We start from the raw sequence: 17,383 nt of genomic DNA, 5'->3' as shown, positions 1-17,383 counted from the left end.
GCCATATTTTCTTTGCGCATTCATCCTTCAATGGACATTTAGTTGTTTCCCTATCTTGGCTATTGTGAATAATGCTGCAATGAACATGGGAGGGCAGATGCCTCTTTGAGATGCTGATTTAAGTTCTTTTGGGTTTACACTCAGAAGTGGAATTGCTGGATCACGTGCTAATTTTATTTTCAATTTTTGGAGGAGCCTGCATACTGTTTCTTATAGCAGCTGCTTTATTTTGTATTCCCAACAAGAGTGTACAAGGGTTCTGATTTCTTCGCATCCTTGTCCACACTTACTATTTTTTGTTTTTTTGATAATAGCCATCCTAACAGCTGTGAAGTGAGATCTCATTGTGCTTTTGATTTGCATTTCTCTGATGATAATGATGTTGAGCACCTTTTCATATACCTGTGGGCATTTGTAGGTCTTCTTTGAAGAAAAACCTATTCAAGTCCTTTACGCATTTGGTAATTGTGCTATTTGTGATTTGTTATTGAATTGTATGAGTCCCTTACATATTTTGAATATTAACCCCTTATCAGATATATGGTTTACAAATGTTTTCTCCTATTTTGTAGATTGCCTTTCAATTCTGTTGATTGTTTTCTAACCAGTGTAGAAGCTTTCTAGTTTGATGTAGTCCTACTTTTTTATTTTCGATTTTGTTGCCTCTGTTTTTGGTGTCATATCCAAAAAATCACTGTGAAGGCCACCGTCAAGAAGCTTTTCCCCTATGTTTTCTTCTAGGACTTTTATAATGTCAGGGCTTGTGTTGAAGTCTTTAATCCATTTTGAGTTGATTTTTGTGTATGTGTGTATGGTGTAAGATAAGGGGCCAATTTCATTCTTTCACATGTGGGTATCGAGGATTTTTTGGGTTTTTTTTGCTTTTTGGCCTTGAGATAACATCTGTTGCCAATCTTCCTCCTTTTTTTTTCTCTCCAAAGCCCCAGTACACAGCTGCATATCCTAGTTGGTTCTTCTATGTGGGATGCCACCACAGCATGGCTTGATGAGTGGTGTGTAGGTCCATGTCCAGGATCCAAACTGGTGAACCCCAGGCAGCTGAAGCAGAGCACATGAACTTAACCGCTCAGCCATGGGGCTGGGCCCTGGATATCTGGTTTTCAACACCATTTGTTGGTATATCCATAAAATGGAAGGCTACTCAGCAAAATAAAAGAATAAACTACTGATACAAGTGACAAAATAGATATTAAAAGCAATGTGCTAAGTGAAAGAAGTGAGACACGGCAGACACAGATATTATATATGGTATGATTCAATTTTCAAGAAAATCTAGAAATGGCAAAAATAGAGCAACGGAATGTAGATCACTTGTTGCTGGAGTTGAGGATGGCAGTAAAGGATTGATGGCAAAGGGCACGAGGGAGCATCCTGGGGTGATGGGAGTCTTCTGTTTCATGACTATGCTGGTGATTACACAGCATGTACACTTGTCAGTAGTCGTCAAAATGTACACTTAAAATTCATGAATTTTGTAGTATATGAATTATACTTCATTAACTCCGTTTAAAGAAAAAAATGACGGATTCATACAATTAATCCTTTTACCCTAGTCGTCACCCACTGCCACGGTGAAGACCTCTAGCAAAATGCCACAAGGTCACGCTAGATCCTATCTGGTTTAACATCCTTTCTTCTTTACTATTTCTTTATTTCTGTTTATTGCGCCTTGACACTAGCAAAACAAATATATTTTCATTGTAAAATAATTGGTAACAATTAACAGAGGAAACCTCGAAGTCCTTCCCTTCTCTTCCAGCTCTACTTATATCTGTCTTTTTCCGATGCAAGTAGAATAGAACTCCATATATTTTTCAGTGACCTCATTTTTTATGTAACAATGTGTCTCAGACCCTCTTGCTGCAAGTCATGAGTCTTAGAACTACTCCTATGTCATTTCATGTGGGCCTGTCTTATTCTCCTGAAGGATTTCTATGTATTCCAGTCTGCAGAGGCACAAGTGACAGTGGTGTAAAGTGTGTACACTGGGGCCTGACGGGGTCCCAGCTCTTCCACAGACTAGTAACATAACCCTGGGCAAGTGGTTTAAACTCTGTGCTTCAGCTGCCTCGTCTGTGAAATGGAGATAATAATAATACACAACTCAGATGAAACAATGCAGGGAAAGTCCTAGAACAATGCCTGGCACATGGTAAGTTGTATCCAAGTATTTATTATTAGTACAAGCGTGTAAACATTTATTTAACAACCCCCATAAATTGTTTCCTATTACTTGCTATTTTTAAATATTTCTGCAAAGAACATTCTTGCGTATACAATTTTGCACACGTGTGAGTCGTTTTCTAGGGCAGCTCCCTGAAAGGGAAATTGCTGGAGCAAAAGCCTTAGTTGCAACTTTGGCCTTTAGCTACAACTAAATTACCTTCCAAAAGTTTTTACCTAATTCTAATTCTGCCAACACCGTAAGGGATACGCATAGTCTGAATCCTGTCTGATAATATACATCTTTTTTTTTTTTTTCCTATCTGGTGGACAGGAAGTGATATCTCACCATCACTTTGATTTGATGGATTAACATTTTTGTCATCAAGGTGAGTGAAGACATAGGTGGCTTCTGATCAAGTTTGCCAGTAGTGACCCGGGCAGCTAGACCAGAGACTCAACATGTTGGCTGAAGCAGAACGTAGCAAAATGGCATTTAGTGGAGATCAGTGCAAAGCCTTTTAAGTAGGTTCCAATATTCCGCAGGCCAAGTTCGAGAAGGGGTTACAGCTGGACAGCAGCATTCATGGGCATAACTCAGAGGTTCCAGGTGTAGCAAGAGTGTGATCAGGTTCCTAAAATAGCTCACATAAGGATGGGCTGCCTAAGACAAGCAAAGTCCTAGGTGACTCTGTGTTTTGGGGAGAGGTCAGCTCCCTCTTACCGAAGGTGCTGAACAAGGCTGGACATGTTTTTGGATGTATTGTAGAGAAACAATATGTCTCATCCTAATGAACTTCTAGAATGGGTTCTAGAATGGTTCTAGAATGAGGGGGGATAATTTAATGAAAAAACTTAGAAATTCTTTTGTTGTCAATATTCTCCAGGTGATGGAGGAGCAGAAAGGTAGATTGACGCCCCCTGGAGCAAGCGAAAATTTTTTTATTGTAGGAAAATAATTCTTTTTTAAAAAAGTGTAGACAGAGCACAGAGGATTTTTAGCGCAGTGAAACTACTCTGTAGGACACTATAATGGTGCATATACGTCACTATACATTTGTCCAAACCCACAGAATGTACACCACCAAGAGTGAACCCCAATTTAAACTACAGACTTTGGGTGATAATGATGTGTCAGTGTAGGTTAGTCAACACAACAAGTGTGCCCCTCTGGTTAAGGATGTTGATAAAAGGGGAGGCTGATTGTGGAGGAGGGTGTGCGTGTGTGAGGGCAAGGAGTATGCGGGAAGTCTCTGTATCTTCGTCTCAGTTTTTGTGTGACCCTAAAACTGCTCTAAAAAGATAAACTCTTAAAAAATTAAGTATAATTTACATATAGTAACATCCACTCTTTTGGTGTATAGTTTTGTGAGCTTTGACAAATAATCATATAACCATCACCACAATCAACAAATGGAATAGTTCCACCGCCCTCCAAAATTCCTTTACCCTTCCCTTTGGAGACAATGCTTTCCTCCACTCCAAGCCCTGGCAACCATTGAGGTGTTCTCTGTCCCTTTACTTTAACCTTTTCCAAAATGGAAAATGGAAAAATAAATGGATTCATATAATACATGGTGTTTTGAGTCTGGCTCCTTTCACTCAGCACAAGATACTGGTTGTTAGCCATGTGGCTGTATGTATCAGTGGTTCCCTTTCTTTTCCTGTGGAGCAGCCTCCTGTGGTATAGAGGTACCACACAGTTTGTTTCTCCATTCATCTACTGAAGGGCATTTGAATTGTTTCCAGTTTTTGGCAATTACGACTAAAGCTGCTGTAAACATTACCATAAGTTTTTGTGTGAATATGATTTTTCATTTCACTGGGGCAAATAACCAGGAGTGAGATTTCTGGATTCCATGGTAAGTGCATGTTCGACTTTAAAAGATAATCGTATTTTGAATGCACCAATTTTGCTGATTTGCCCTGCGATTTGGGATCAGAAGTAGGTTCTAGGTCTAATTTTTCACATACAGCTGTTACCTTTCCCTCCCACGGCAGGTGGTGAGAGCACCATGAACATCAAGGCGTTCTTTAAGGTTTTGAAAGACAAGTTGCTCCATATAGATAGGTAGCAAGTGTCTAGGAATTTCCTTGGTGATATTTGTGCAGACAAATTACATGGAAGCAAATTTGCCTCGTAAGAAACCACCACAAAAGCATGCAAGTCAATTGCAAAACTTCCAGCTAAGAAAGATTTTCTTGTTCTTTCATGCTTAGCTTTCATTCTCCTATAAGGAGTCCTTGAGTAACTTGACACACAGCAAGTTCCATGTTTTAAACAAAATCAGTCCATTGTCCTGAAGGCTTCTTCCAGTCAGAGAAAACTAGCACTGAAGGGCACTAAATGAACAGTGGTACGGGGTAACATTATGTGGGCAATGTTGTTGAGAGTAAACAATATTTTTTATTATTTCACATTATTAGTTCCATCCGTTTGCATCAGATCAGTGGATAGGCCGGCCATGAGTTTCTTCTGCTTATAGCTACATAGATTTACTGTTTTGAAACAAAATCTATTTCTCTCTTAAATAAGCAAGGACATTGGATCAACCAACTATTCGCAGAAAAGGAGTGTTTTTAATTTTTATAGGCATCTTAGGACAATCAGATACCAAATAATGTGGAGTTTATCTGACAAAAAGGAAATCTCTTACCTGTTTGAGTAGTTTCATAAAGTTATAAGCAGCACTGGTTTAATATAGATCGAAAATTTTTATTTGAAGAAAAACTTATGTTTGGCTTTAAAGAATAGTGATTCAAATCAAATTAATCAAGTTAGCAAACCACTGTGACTTTTCTACTTTTTTAAATGAGGGTTCGGTGATTAAAAATCAGCACAGCTTTCAGTTAAGACTGATACAATTCTGTTCCAATTAACAATAATTAATATTTAGGGCACAAGGATAATGTACCACAGTATTTCTAATAACAATGCAAAGTGAAATAATAGAAATGATCATAATCGCTAAACTAAGCCAGTCGATACAAAGGAACAACTCCGTTCAGTGCTCTTACCTGTCAACTGGTCTTAAGTGACCTTCAAATAAACGCACAAGAAAGTCTGAGGACTGAGATGAAAAATTTCCCTACTTTCTTCAGTACATTCATTTAATATTGCTAGTATTAGATTTGTAATAACTGTCAATTTGTGAAATTTAATTTCCAGCAGAAATGCAGAAAAATAATATAGAGGCAATAGAACTCTTCTAAGTGGTTTCAGCTCTTGAGCAGTTGTTTCAAGAAGTTCTTATGATGAAATAAAATGCTTTGTACTGTGATCTTTTCTTTAGGGTGACACTTCTTAACTCGGGGTCTCGGGCTGACATCAAACGCAAAACAGCCCAGTGGGAGGACGGATGATTAGTCATCGGTCAGCCCTCACCCCTGCGCCGGGAAAGTGGACGCACAGGAGCATCTCTCAGTGCCTTCTTAAGTTACTAAAACTCAACTTTCTTTTTTGGATTAGTAAAGTGATACATTGTTGATTCTGGAAATTGCTAATTTAAGATGATTTCTCTGTGTAGTATTCAGCAAACCATAAGATAGGTTTTTGATAATTTCCAGTTTCATCAAAATATCGATTATTGTCCTGCATAAGCCCACTGTAGTCTTAGCACAGAGTCTGCACAAACCGTGGCCTGAGGGGCTGGCTTCTCTGAAATGTGGGGCATTCAGGATCACCTAACAGAAGAATGAGTTCTTGATGGCTCTTTTCGAGTGAAAAAGAAATTTACAATTTCACTTTTAAAAAAGAAAACAAACAAGGATGTAGTTTTGCAGTGCAAGCATATTTTCTTCTTAGACATCGTATGGTTTTAGGTTCTGTAAGAGAGCTCTATTAGAGATGGGGAATTACTGTATTTCTCAGGGAGCAGAAAAAGATGGACTTCTGGACCACTGTGTGCCTGGCCACGATAGCTCTTTGAAAGGGAGGGGTGATCAGCTAAGGGGGAGGCTCATTTCTATTATTTAGTTTGAAGTTCTAGGATCAAAGTGTGTCAGTGAGTGATTTATCGTTTCTTTTTCAAATATTCCTGTTAAACACACACAGACACACAATTTGTATAGTGGCTTCTTCAGGAGCCTGTGTCAGTCCCTCCGGGCTGGGAGACCCGATGACCTCACAGCATGTGGCTCCAACCAGCTACATCAGCATCCTCGGAAATTTGTTAGAAATGCAAATTATCAGGCCCTATCTGGACCAATTCAATCCAAAGCTCTGGGGATGAGGCCGGCAATCTGTGTTTTGAGGAGTCTTAAGGATTCTGAGGAAACTCAAGGGTGGAAACTACTGACCCTGACAATGTTACTGTACAAAGAAGCAAATTTAACTTCGAGGTTTTTTTCTTGAAATCTTGGAGGGCTGCTCTGCTTTTGGGCAGCATGGCAAGAAGTCAGAAGCAGTAGGCAATTAACACCCCTGGGGCAGCCCTCCTTCACTGTCTCCCGGGACCTGGAGGGTAGGTGTCCGAGCTCTTGCTCCCCTTCGGGTGGCATAATTCCACGAGCAGGTTTTGCAGAGGTGGCCCTGTGGGATTGCGAGCCGGTTGCCGACATACGTCGCCAGCCTGCTCTCCCTTCTCTGTGTTACTCTCTCTTTCCCTGTAAGTATTTCCTACAACCCCAAATAAACTACACTCAAATCCTTGCCTCAGCGACACTTCTAGGAGGCTCCAAACTGAGGCACTCACACTGTGTGAGTGCTCAAAAAAACCGGTGAACTGCACTTTCCCTTCCTTGTAACCTGGGTCAGAGGCCATCATTCCATTTACTACTCCCCTGAACAGAAGCCAGAATATACCAGGAATGTGAGGGCCAAGGTTAAGAACATGGACTTCAGAGCGAAATTCCTGCGATGGAATCTGGCTTTCTCTCTCACTGGCTGTGTGATCTTGGGCTCATCTCTTAACCTCTCTGTTCCTGTTTCCTCGTCTGTAAAACAAGCGTAATTATAGCACGTGCCTCAGACGGACGTGAGGAAGATTTAATGAGCTCATCACGCAAAGCGGTTAGGACAGTGTCTGGCACATGGTAAGCATTTAACAAATGTTATCTATTATTATTAATATTGTTGCTGTTGTTTTCTTAATTTGTTGTTTTTTTCTTGGCAAGTGATTTCAGCACTATTTTAGTTCTATTAATTCCTTTTCTCCAAAATTCCTCTGTTGTTCTCCGATCTGTTTATCATGCTTGTTTTTTGTCAAGTCATGAGGCTTCATAGAGCGTGAAACACTAGTAAGATAGAATTATTGATCCTGCGTTTAAGAGTAAACATTTGCAGAATAAGAGCTTTACACAAATTATGCTGTTGGATCGTCTCAACAATCTTAGGATATAGGTATGTTAATTCTCCATCTCACTGGTGGGAAAATTGAGGCTTGAAGAGGTCAAGCCACTTTTCTAGCGCTACAGAGCTATTAAGTGGTAGGGATTCAGACTCAGGACTCTTGACTGCAGACCCCCAACTCCTAACCCTGACACTGTACGAACAGGACTTCTCTGTGTTCCCTCTGTGGGAACGGTGTTCTTAGTTTCCCAGGCATCAGAATTCTCTGGATGGATGGCTAAAATACAGATCATGCAGTCCAGCAGCCAGCATGTCTAAGTGAGGAGATCTGGGGGCATTTCTAACAAGTTCCAGGTGATGCTGATGGTGTGGTCCAGGGACCACACTTTGAGAAGCACTGCTCTGCATCATAACCCTGTTAGAACAAAATAAATAAGATAAAGTGATTTGGGATTATGACCTCACTGTCTTGATACATTTGATGCATGTGATGCAAATACCTCCCTTGGCAATCTTTTTGTTAACGAGATATAATAGAAATTTATTTCTCTCCTACATAAAAGAGACCCAGCTGTAGGCCATGCAGGGATGGCACAGTTCTGGATGCCAGAGACTCGGTTCCTTTACACAGCATCTTGTTGCTCCTTGCACAGCATCTTGTTACCCCATCATCTTCAGCGTTTGGCTATCATTGCATAGTGTAAGATGGCTACTGGAGCATCAGACATCACTTCTGCATCCCAGCTGACAGGAAGGAGAAAAAACTAAAGAAGGGCACACTTTTCCCTTGAAATTTTTTTTTTAAAATTTTAATTGTAAAAAAACACGTGACGTGAAACTTCCCATCTTTACCGTTTTTACCTGTACAGTTCAGTCATAACTATTGTCACATCATTGTGCAACGGCTCTCAAGAACTTTTCCATCTTATCCTTTGTCAAACTTTAAGAAACGATTGCCCCAAAAATGTACCGAAGCATACTTTGAATGGCTGCCTGGGCCAGTGACACTGTGGGGATAAGATCTGTGCCTTCACCTGCAAAGCGTGTCAACTTCTGGCTTCTCTCTCCTTATTGGCTGGCTTTAAATAAATCACGTGGATGCCCAGCAAATGCTTTTTGGAAATACTGGGTCATCGTGCTAACGGAAAAATGGTGAGGGGGAAAGCCACTCTTTCAAAGCTCAACTTACTTGGACATCTGTTGCATTTCTTTGGATCACTCAAATCCCCTAATGAAATTTTAAAAATTATGTAGCAGTGGGCTCCTATGCCAAAAACAATGGCATTAAAATTTTTTGTTTTAGCAGTGGAACCTTATATCAATACATTTTATGTGAAACCATCTACCATGTAAAATGTTGCAGCAGCAATATTGCTGAGGTTGAGCAGGGGACAGGGTGGAATGGAGGCTTAGAACGCCATCCTTTAGCCTCCCTCTCAGAGGAGGACCCCTAGGATGTCAGGCAGATTAAATCACACCCCCTCCAAGAACAACAAAAGTGTCCTAATCTCTGAGGTCGTTAAATATTTATATGACGTCACTTATAGGAGCTAATTTAAGAACTCTTAATTATTCCCCCATTCACATATGTCTTGCCTTATTTTTGAGTACTAATGGGTATCCTAGGACTCTGTACAAATAAGCCAGTGGAATGTTCTGGAATAAACACTGGTTTGGGTGTTAAGAGACTTTTCGGCTAACCCTGGCTCTTCCGCTAACTGGCTTTGTTACTCGGGGAAGTCAGTTAATCTCTCATTTGTAGAATGAAGGGCTGAACTAACCGATCTCTTAGGGTTTGTTCCTCTAAGCCCCGACCCTCTATGGTTCTCCTTAATGCCTGGATATAATGACCTTACTGCTGATGGAAAGATTATCTTGGGAAATGTTGGCCAAAACTAAACCCTTTCCCCCAGACATCTGGTCTAATTTCCTTCTGCTGGGCAAAGAGACACCCTGGCCGAGTTCCAGTTCAGGTAATTACATTCTGCCCACCACGATTTTCCTTGCATTGTCAATTGGCTACAGTATTCTCCTCTGTTTCTCCTCAGTAACTTGTCCCTCGATATTGTTGTCTGCTGTTTCATAAAACAGAACTCAAGCTGTGGCTTCATTTGGGGGATTTTCTTGTGTTTTAGAAAATGTCACTTTGTCACTACAACGGGTCACAGATATTTCAATTTTTCTAGGTATTCTGAAGGGCTTAGCTCAAAAATACGAGATGGGCTCTCAGATTGGTCTAATTTTAATCGTGACATCTTTGAGACTTACCTAAAAAGTTTCTAGCTGGAAAGTACACTGACAACAATGGCTAATATTTATCTAAAAAGTTTCTAACGGTAAACCACACTGATACTAATAGCTAATAATGATGATGATGACTTATTAGGTTTCAGATACTTCTTTAAGTGTTTTCCATGTATCCACTCATTTACTATTGCTATTCTCATTTTGCAGATGAAGGAACTGAGGCGGGGGTGTTGGGGGCTATGTCTCTTGCCTGCCATCCATGTGGTTCTTCCAAGTGTCTCGTGCGAGGCTGGACAGATCAGGTATGATGCATGCATAGAATGAGTCACTAAGAAGAGTGCGGTAGATCCATATGCAGCAGAGGCAGCCAACTCTCAAGACATATAATTAAGTGAAAAGGGTTAGATGTAAAATAGTATGGATGTTATACTTTTTTTTAAATATACATCTTGTAAAGGGCTATGTATATCTTGCTGCTGTATGCATCTTTATTTCTGTTTTGGAAGGAAACCCAAGGCAATGTTAGCAGTGGTTACCTTTGGGGTGAAGGTCGATTTTATCTAATATTATTTTTATCTTCCGTAATGTTTGAATTTTTTTCACTGTATATATAGTATGTTACTTTAAAAAATTTTTAACTGTCAACAAGGGTTATCTGAATAGTGAGATTAAGAATAACCTTTACTTTCTCCTCCTTATGTCCCTATTTCAGAAACATAATAAACTTTATTTATTTTGTAGAAGATTTCTCACAATAAAATGCAATTCGGTCTAAAATCAGCCTGAGAATGTCCAGCTAAGAGTTGGAGAGCTTCATTCTTTTGGGCCTTTGGGCTGGCTGCTGAGGGGTGAGTCTGAGCTGGCGGGGGTGGTGGCAGGGGTGGGTACCTAAAGGCCTCAAAGTCATAAGCCAAGCAAGGACTCGGTCAGACAGTGGGCTTTTGGACCTGTCCCATCAAAACAAAAGCTGCAAAATACATTACAGCCTCAACATTGCTTTTCTCTCTTCCTTGGGGTTTCTAATACACTTTTCTTTAAAGAAACTATACTGAGATTTTTAAGTCACGTTGACAATTAAAACAAGGAATCTGAGGGAAGTGAGTGTTGTCTTACTGTGGGCGCCTCCCATGCTCACATCCCTGGTGGATGTGGTTTGGTTCACAGGCATCAGGGCAAGCCCCTGGACTTGTTCTCCACAATACCCCCTCTTCGGTCAGTACGATCTCAGATTCTGCTACCAACGTGTTAATGAAGCAAAAGGCTCCGGAAAACCATCCCGCCACTTCATGGGAATTGCCAGTTGTAAATGTGAGTACACACACAGCAGTTGGTTATCTCTTTGGGGGTTAAGTTACCCCATTCAGTGTCGGCTTGTGCAGACAATGGCTGGGGGCCAGCCACACCAGAGTAATCCTTTTACCTGCCCTATCTGAAGTGACATTGGAATGAAGGGGCACTTTCCGAGGGTATCAGTTTCCTAGGTAAGTTCTGCAAACAAGCCTGCGGATCCTTAGCTTTGTAATTGTGCTTCCACTCCAGGCCGCAGGAGCCAGCCCGACCTGTCACTCCCGCAAACGATGAAAGCCTCGCTGTGCCGTCTGGTGGAATTCCATTGTCCTGGTGTTTACTCACTGTCGTGCGAGCCTCCACCTAAGCATGGGCTGCAAGGGGCCTGGTTTTCACTCCAAGCACCATATCCCGAAGGCACAAACAGTGATTACAACCTATTATAAAAGGAGTTGGAAAGGCAGACGGGGTTTTCCATCTCTCTTGATGAATAAATTCACCTCCTACATGCCGACACCTTGGGGTTACCCAATACTCTGTCTTGTCATTTTTCTTTCAAAGAACCCACACCTTCCCTTTTTCACTACAAGGAGCTGTGGTGACAGACACTTAAGAATTTTATTTTGTTTTTAAAGGAACTTAGATTACAGCAGGGCTGCAGTGAAAAGGGCTATGCAGAAGAGCAGAGAGGGAGGGAGCAGAAAGGGCATGTTCAAATCTGACAGTGCCCTCGGCGACAAGAGCAAGGCGTGCTGAGCTGAGGTGGAGGCCGCGGTCCATCTCAGGAGTGAGACACACATCAGTCCCCCTTCTCTGGGGACATTCACCCTACCTGTGTAGACTGGTTTCTCACTTTTGCCAGCGTTTACAAGCCAGTGGCAATTTCCATGAATCTAGGTCGTTCATCCACATTCACATATATGTTCACCGACGACTTATAACCTCAAAGCTCGGCGTTCTGGGGAACAGCCTCGGAGACGTGCCCACAGCTCTGCAGGCCAGAAGTGATCCCATCCCTGGGACTTTCCGAACTTCTCTCAAGCCGAACAAACCTGATTCTGCCAGCCTCCTGTCGCAGACCTCGTAGCAACATAAAATCCAAACCGCGCAGCGGGATTCTGGTCCCCACATTCCCTTCCACCTTGCTTGATCCCCGCCCCCCTTCTCTGCTCTGTTCATCAAATACAGCACGCCCGTCCCACAGCTGGCCTCGACTCGGCCGGCGCCCTTTCCCGGGATGCCTCTCTTTCTGCTTTATCTGCCTCACCTCTGTCCACTGGAGACCCAGAGCAAATGCCGTCTTGTGGGCAGCCTTAGTTCAGTGCTCCAGGAGTCAGTCATTGCCCCTCCCTGCAGAGCAGATTACCATCAGCAGTATTATTTGTTTGTGAGTTTATGTCCCCAAAAGTTTCTTGAGGATTTCAGGGAAACGCATTTGGTTCATCTGCATATTTTCAATTTCTGGCAATGTACTTGGCAATTAATACCTATTTATAGATTATCAGTATTTCTTATGCAAAGAATTAGGAAGAGAATAAAATAAAATATACTCAGTGCTAGGGCACCTTGAAACAAAAAAAAGAGTTTTTCTTTGGAGCTTCAGGGTCATTTGCAGGAATTCCCTATGGCCCTTGGCAGACATGGCTCCTCATTCACTAGCAGGCACGTCCTGCGAAGCTCTTTTTGAAGATTCTCCTATTGGTATCAGTTTACCCTTTTTTCGGGGAAATAAAGAAAAATTATTTTTTTCTGTGTTAACATATACACACGCTCATTATAATAAATTCAGATGACCAAGAAAAGTAAAAGACAAAAAAATCAAACAAATGAAATCCAAAATGTTACATTTGCTCTAAATCCTACCACACAGAGATAACAGAGTTACCATTTTGGTAAAAATTCTTCTAGACATCTCTATAAGCATATACACACACAAACACAGAACATGCTCAGTTTCACATATTCACTTATTCTCAAAACTTATTAAACTTGACGTGAGTCACATTATCTCTGCTCTTATATAACCTCCTTTGTCTCTCAATGTATTAGTTACTTTCGTATCAATACAGTGCTTGATATCATCTACTTCTATCAAGTAATTCATTGAATGATGCCTTAAAATGTTTTCCAAATGTCTGCTGATGGATCTAGGGGTATTTCCAGATTTTCACGACTAGAAATTCCCACCATGATAGACATCCTTGTTCAGTGGAGTCACGTGTCATGTGAGATTTCAGGAAAGGCAACTTGTACAGCAAACTTTGGGAGGAGTCAAAGTCACCATGGAAAATCAGGGTCGTGCCATCCTGGAGAAAGACGTGGCCTCTCCAATCAGGCCAGCACAGCCATATTTTCCTCCTGCATCAGATCAGATAGTTGTTTCCTCAAATAAGCACCTGATGAAAGAGCTGGCTTGCATTTTGGTTGGGGTCATGGGTTGTGGGAAAGGTGAGCAACACATTAACCTTGCAACACTGGGCCCCAGCCCAGCACAGCGAGATGCTCTTGTCCATTCGAGAGTTTTGGAGATGAGATGAGGCCAGCAAAGGGAAGAGGCGGTCCAGTCTCCCTCCTGGCACATGCCTGCTGTCTGAAGGGGCTGAGGCTCAGGGCCGGAATCACCTGGCGAATTTAAGGTTCTGTCTCTTTCTCTCCTCTTACAGAAACCATATAGTTTCTTTTGCAAATGTTAAGTGTGAATTCAGTGTCTTGTTACATAAATGTCCAGAAACGGCTCTGTTAGGTCAAAGTGTACCAGGCCAAAAATTTGTTACCATCCTAATAATGATGCATACAAGTACCTATTTCTCCAAAATGGGCATGCTTGACTGAGTCCACCTTTGCCAATCTGACGGTCTCAGATGTGTCATTTTTGTGTGTCTTTGTATTTCTTTGATAGTTTTGTTATAATTATCCTCCCAAGCCCCCTGGCTATCTGCAGTGATTGTGAAGGGTCCTGTCATTTCCTTAGGTCACACCCTCTGTGGCAGGCTCCTCTTCTGAGGAGCTCGAAGACCTCTGTGCATTAACTCTGTTACACGCATTGCAAATTGCACATATTTCTAGTTTTGTAGTTCATCTTAACTCTATAGTGTTGTTATCTAGTATAAAAAGTTTTTGATTTTTATGTAGAAAACAATATAGTTTTCTTCCTATAGATCCTAACTCATCTTCTGTTTAGAGTGTTAGACTTTAATTTGAGGGGTTTCCACTTTTGGAATTAGGATAAGAGGGAGTTGGTTTTGGCCAGCATTTTGGACTAATTTTATCTATATTTTAATGCCCCTACAATAGTACTGATAATTTCTGTTTTTAAACATATGGAAGAGAGCAGAGGTTCTTCAGTCAAACTCTGCAGAGTAAATCCGTTCCGATGGACCTCGTGTTAGTGAAACCCTCAGACAGAAAACGTAAATTCGAGGGCAATGAACTCAAAATTAAGGATTATTTCTAATTATAGATTATCAGTATTTCTCATGCAGAGAATTAGGAAGAGAATTTTTATTTCAATGTCAAGTTATTTTACTTAAATAAATTATGCTTTTATTTCAATATCAAGTTATTTTACTTAAATAAATTATGATAAAGTACTTGGTAAATTCCAAGGCCTTAATCAAATGCAAATTTTTCATGTTAGTACTATTATTATTAGGGCAAGAGAAGTGAAATACTAACTTCATGAAAAAATAAGACGTAGGTAACATAATTTAAGCCACAAAACACTGTCCAGCATCAAGTCTCCTATGTTCTTACAACAACAGCGTTGGAAACAGACCTACAGTGGATGCCTCCTTGGGGTCTTGGAGTCTTTCTCAGGGCCCAGAGTCCATAGATAATTTCACTGTCACCGTCTTCCAAGAAAGACAAACTTCAGAGGGACATGCAATTCCTTTTTCAAGGCCTCTCAGTCCAGCCCTGAGCCCCACTTCTCAACACTGTTGTCTGTTCTTCCTAGAATGAGAAGAAAGGTATTGCCCAGGAGGCGGTTCAAACTGTCCAGAGAACTCAACTCTTTAATAAGTCAAGGTCAGGAAGCCCTCTCTGCCGCCCTTTTGCCGTTGATCATTTGTGTGTGGATGTCCCACAGCAGGTTACACACACGCACTAAGCCGTGTACACGGGCGCTGCGCACAGCAGCACAATCCACCTTTTCGGAGTCCCGCGTGTTCCCCCCGGTCTGGGGCCCTCGGGGGAAGGGTGGAGGAACTTCGGATGCATGTGGAGTCCTTTGGCCACAAACTTCTTCTAGAACGACTTGAAAAGCAGCATCTCCAAGGTCATCGGCTGCAGCGGAGCTCTTCCTGGCTGCGCGGGGCAGACACAGGCGAGGCTCTGCCCTGCTGGGTCACCAGGCGCCTCCACAGCCGGGGACCCGCCGCCTTGCCGCCAGCTCACAGACAGGTGTTCCCAGCGCTCATCTCCTCTCTCCTCCTCGCCCAAGACGCTCCCGGAGCACAAGCAACAAAGGCCGGAGGACGGCAGAGGGAGAAAGTTTAAAGTCACACGAGCCATCATTTCTCCCCCGTTGCGTTGGGGACACGTTGCTTACGCTCTGTGGGCCTGGATATTTTACTTTCTCTCAGAGATGGCAGGGTCCAACCCCGGAGGAATTGTGTTTGGTTAATTTTTGTCGAGCTCCGGGAAGAAAGAGGGAAAGGGGGAATTTGCCAGGAAAAGGTAAATGGGACAAGATAATTTTTTAAAAAATATAGCCTGACCTACAAGCGGTGAATGTTGTTAAGAGATGAAAATCTCTACTTCGTGTTTGCACTTCTCTGAAATGTGATCTCACTGCCCCTGATTCCCTCGGACGCAGCAGACCCCTGCCCGCTCTGTCTGAGAATGGCCAGGAGTTCTCTGCTTCCGGGGACCTTGGTGGCAACACCTCCCGCTCCTTTTTCGTGCTCTCCTGGTTGGCCTCTGAACTCTGGGGGTCCGAGTCCCCTCCATGCATAAGCTCTGCACTGGGCGCCCTTCTGGACCTCGTGGTGGCTCACGCTGCCCCCAGCTTGGTACAGCTCGTCTGGACTGTGAGAACGGCCTGCCCGTGTGGACGCCCTTATTCTTCCACACGCTTTTTAGAGGAGACTTCTAAAACCACAGCTCTGACATCATTCCTGAGCTCAAACACACTCGATGGCTTTATAAATTCTACCCATACTGTCCAGTGATAAGAACAAATTTCTTCCTCTGTGGGTTCTGCCTTGGCTGTGTGACCATTTGAAAACTAGTCAATGGTCCAAACGCCAGAAGGTCCAGGCTGGGTCCCAGCCCCTTCCCTTCTATTCTTCATTTCAACCCCAAGCCCAGGGAAAGGATGAGCAGAGGAATGGATGGGTCAGTTTTCCAACTTAAGGTCTGGGACTCGAGGCCCCATAGGTCTGACCTCCCCCTACCGTTTCTCCCAGGACCCCTCACCACACTTCTTGACTCCTCTCCAGGGGAACCCCCAGGCCAGGGCAGTGCCTCGGGGTTTGACCGAATGGCCTCCAATCGCCCTGTTTCTCCCTTTGGAATGCTCCCTTTCCCACTGCTGCATTTCATTTCAAAGCTGTGCTTCATGTTCCAGAAGAGATGTCACCTCCTCTTTGAAGCCTGCCCCTATTTTCTGGGCAGAAACGATCTCTCCCCATATGGCATTCACCGTTTTACAAAGATTAAAGCTATTTTTTTTGTTGTAAAGATAAATTTTTAAAAATTACAAATGTCATACATTTGTAGTACAGCAATTCAAGTAATACAGAAAAATGAAAACCTTTTGTGTCCCCGACACTCTTCCATCTCTTGTCTAATTCTTAGAGCTAACCACTGCTAATGGTTTGTTGTATGTATTTTCAGAATTTTTCTTTGCATATAAACAAGATATAAACACATAGTAGACATTTTAAACAAATATTGGGCATCCTGTAATATTTTTCTGCAATTTTCTTTTCTCACTCAATATATCAAGAACATTTTTCTTTGTTAGTTTATAAAAATATACTCACTATTTTTAATGATAGTTTAATATTCTATAAGATCCATGTGCCATAATTTGACTATTCTCCTATTAATAGATATTTTGGGTTGTTTCTCATTGTCCTGCTATTACAACTAGCTGTGTGGTAAATACTCTTATATTCTTATTTTTACACATTTGAAGAAATATTTCATAGGATAGATTCTAAAGGTTGGATCCCTCAAAAGAGTATTTATAGCTATTGGTCTATAAACGTCATCTCACTTACTAGGCCCTAAACTTGGCAGGGTGAATTCACGCCTCTTCAGCTACTTCGATCAAGTTTCCAGAATGTTCTCTGTGGATGGTTTGATATGGAATGGGACATGGAGCTGGAGGGAGAACTTTAGATAAAAATATCACATTTCATACTTTCT

General features: G+C 42.0%; 1 long non-coding RNA gene across 1 annotated transcript; it reads left to right on the top strand.

The window, feature by feature from the left end:
• The first annotated feature begins 5,729 nt into the window (after window positions 1-5,729).
• Window positions 5,730-11,516, top strand: LOC138920099 (uncharacterized). Its single transcript, XR_011430775.1, has 4 exons — window positions 5,730-10,023; window positions 10,463-10,569; window positions 10,886-11,029; window positions 11,261-11,516. It is a non-coding gene; the product is annotated as an uncharacterized lncRNA (long non-coding RNA).
• Window positions 11,517-17,383: the final 5,867 nt, after the last annotated feature.

This window comes from Equus caballus, chromosome 22, assembly GCF_041296265.1.
Source record: "Equus caballus isolate H_3958 breed thoroughbred chromosome 22, TB-T2T, whole genome shotgun sequence".
NCBI lineage: Eukaryota > Metazoa > Chordata > Mammalia > Perissodactyla > Equidae > Equus > Equus caballus.
Note: the sequence above shows the minus strand (reverse complement) of the source record. Positions and strands in the feature narration are given on the sequence as shown.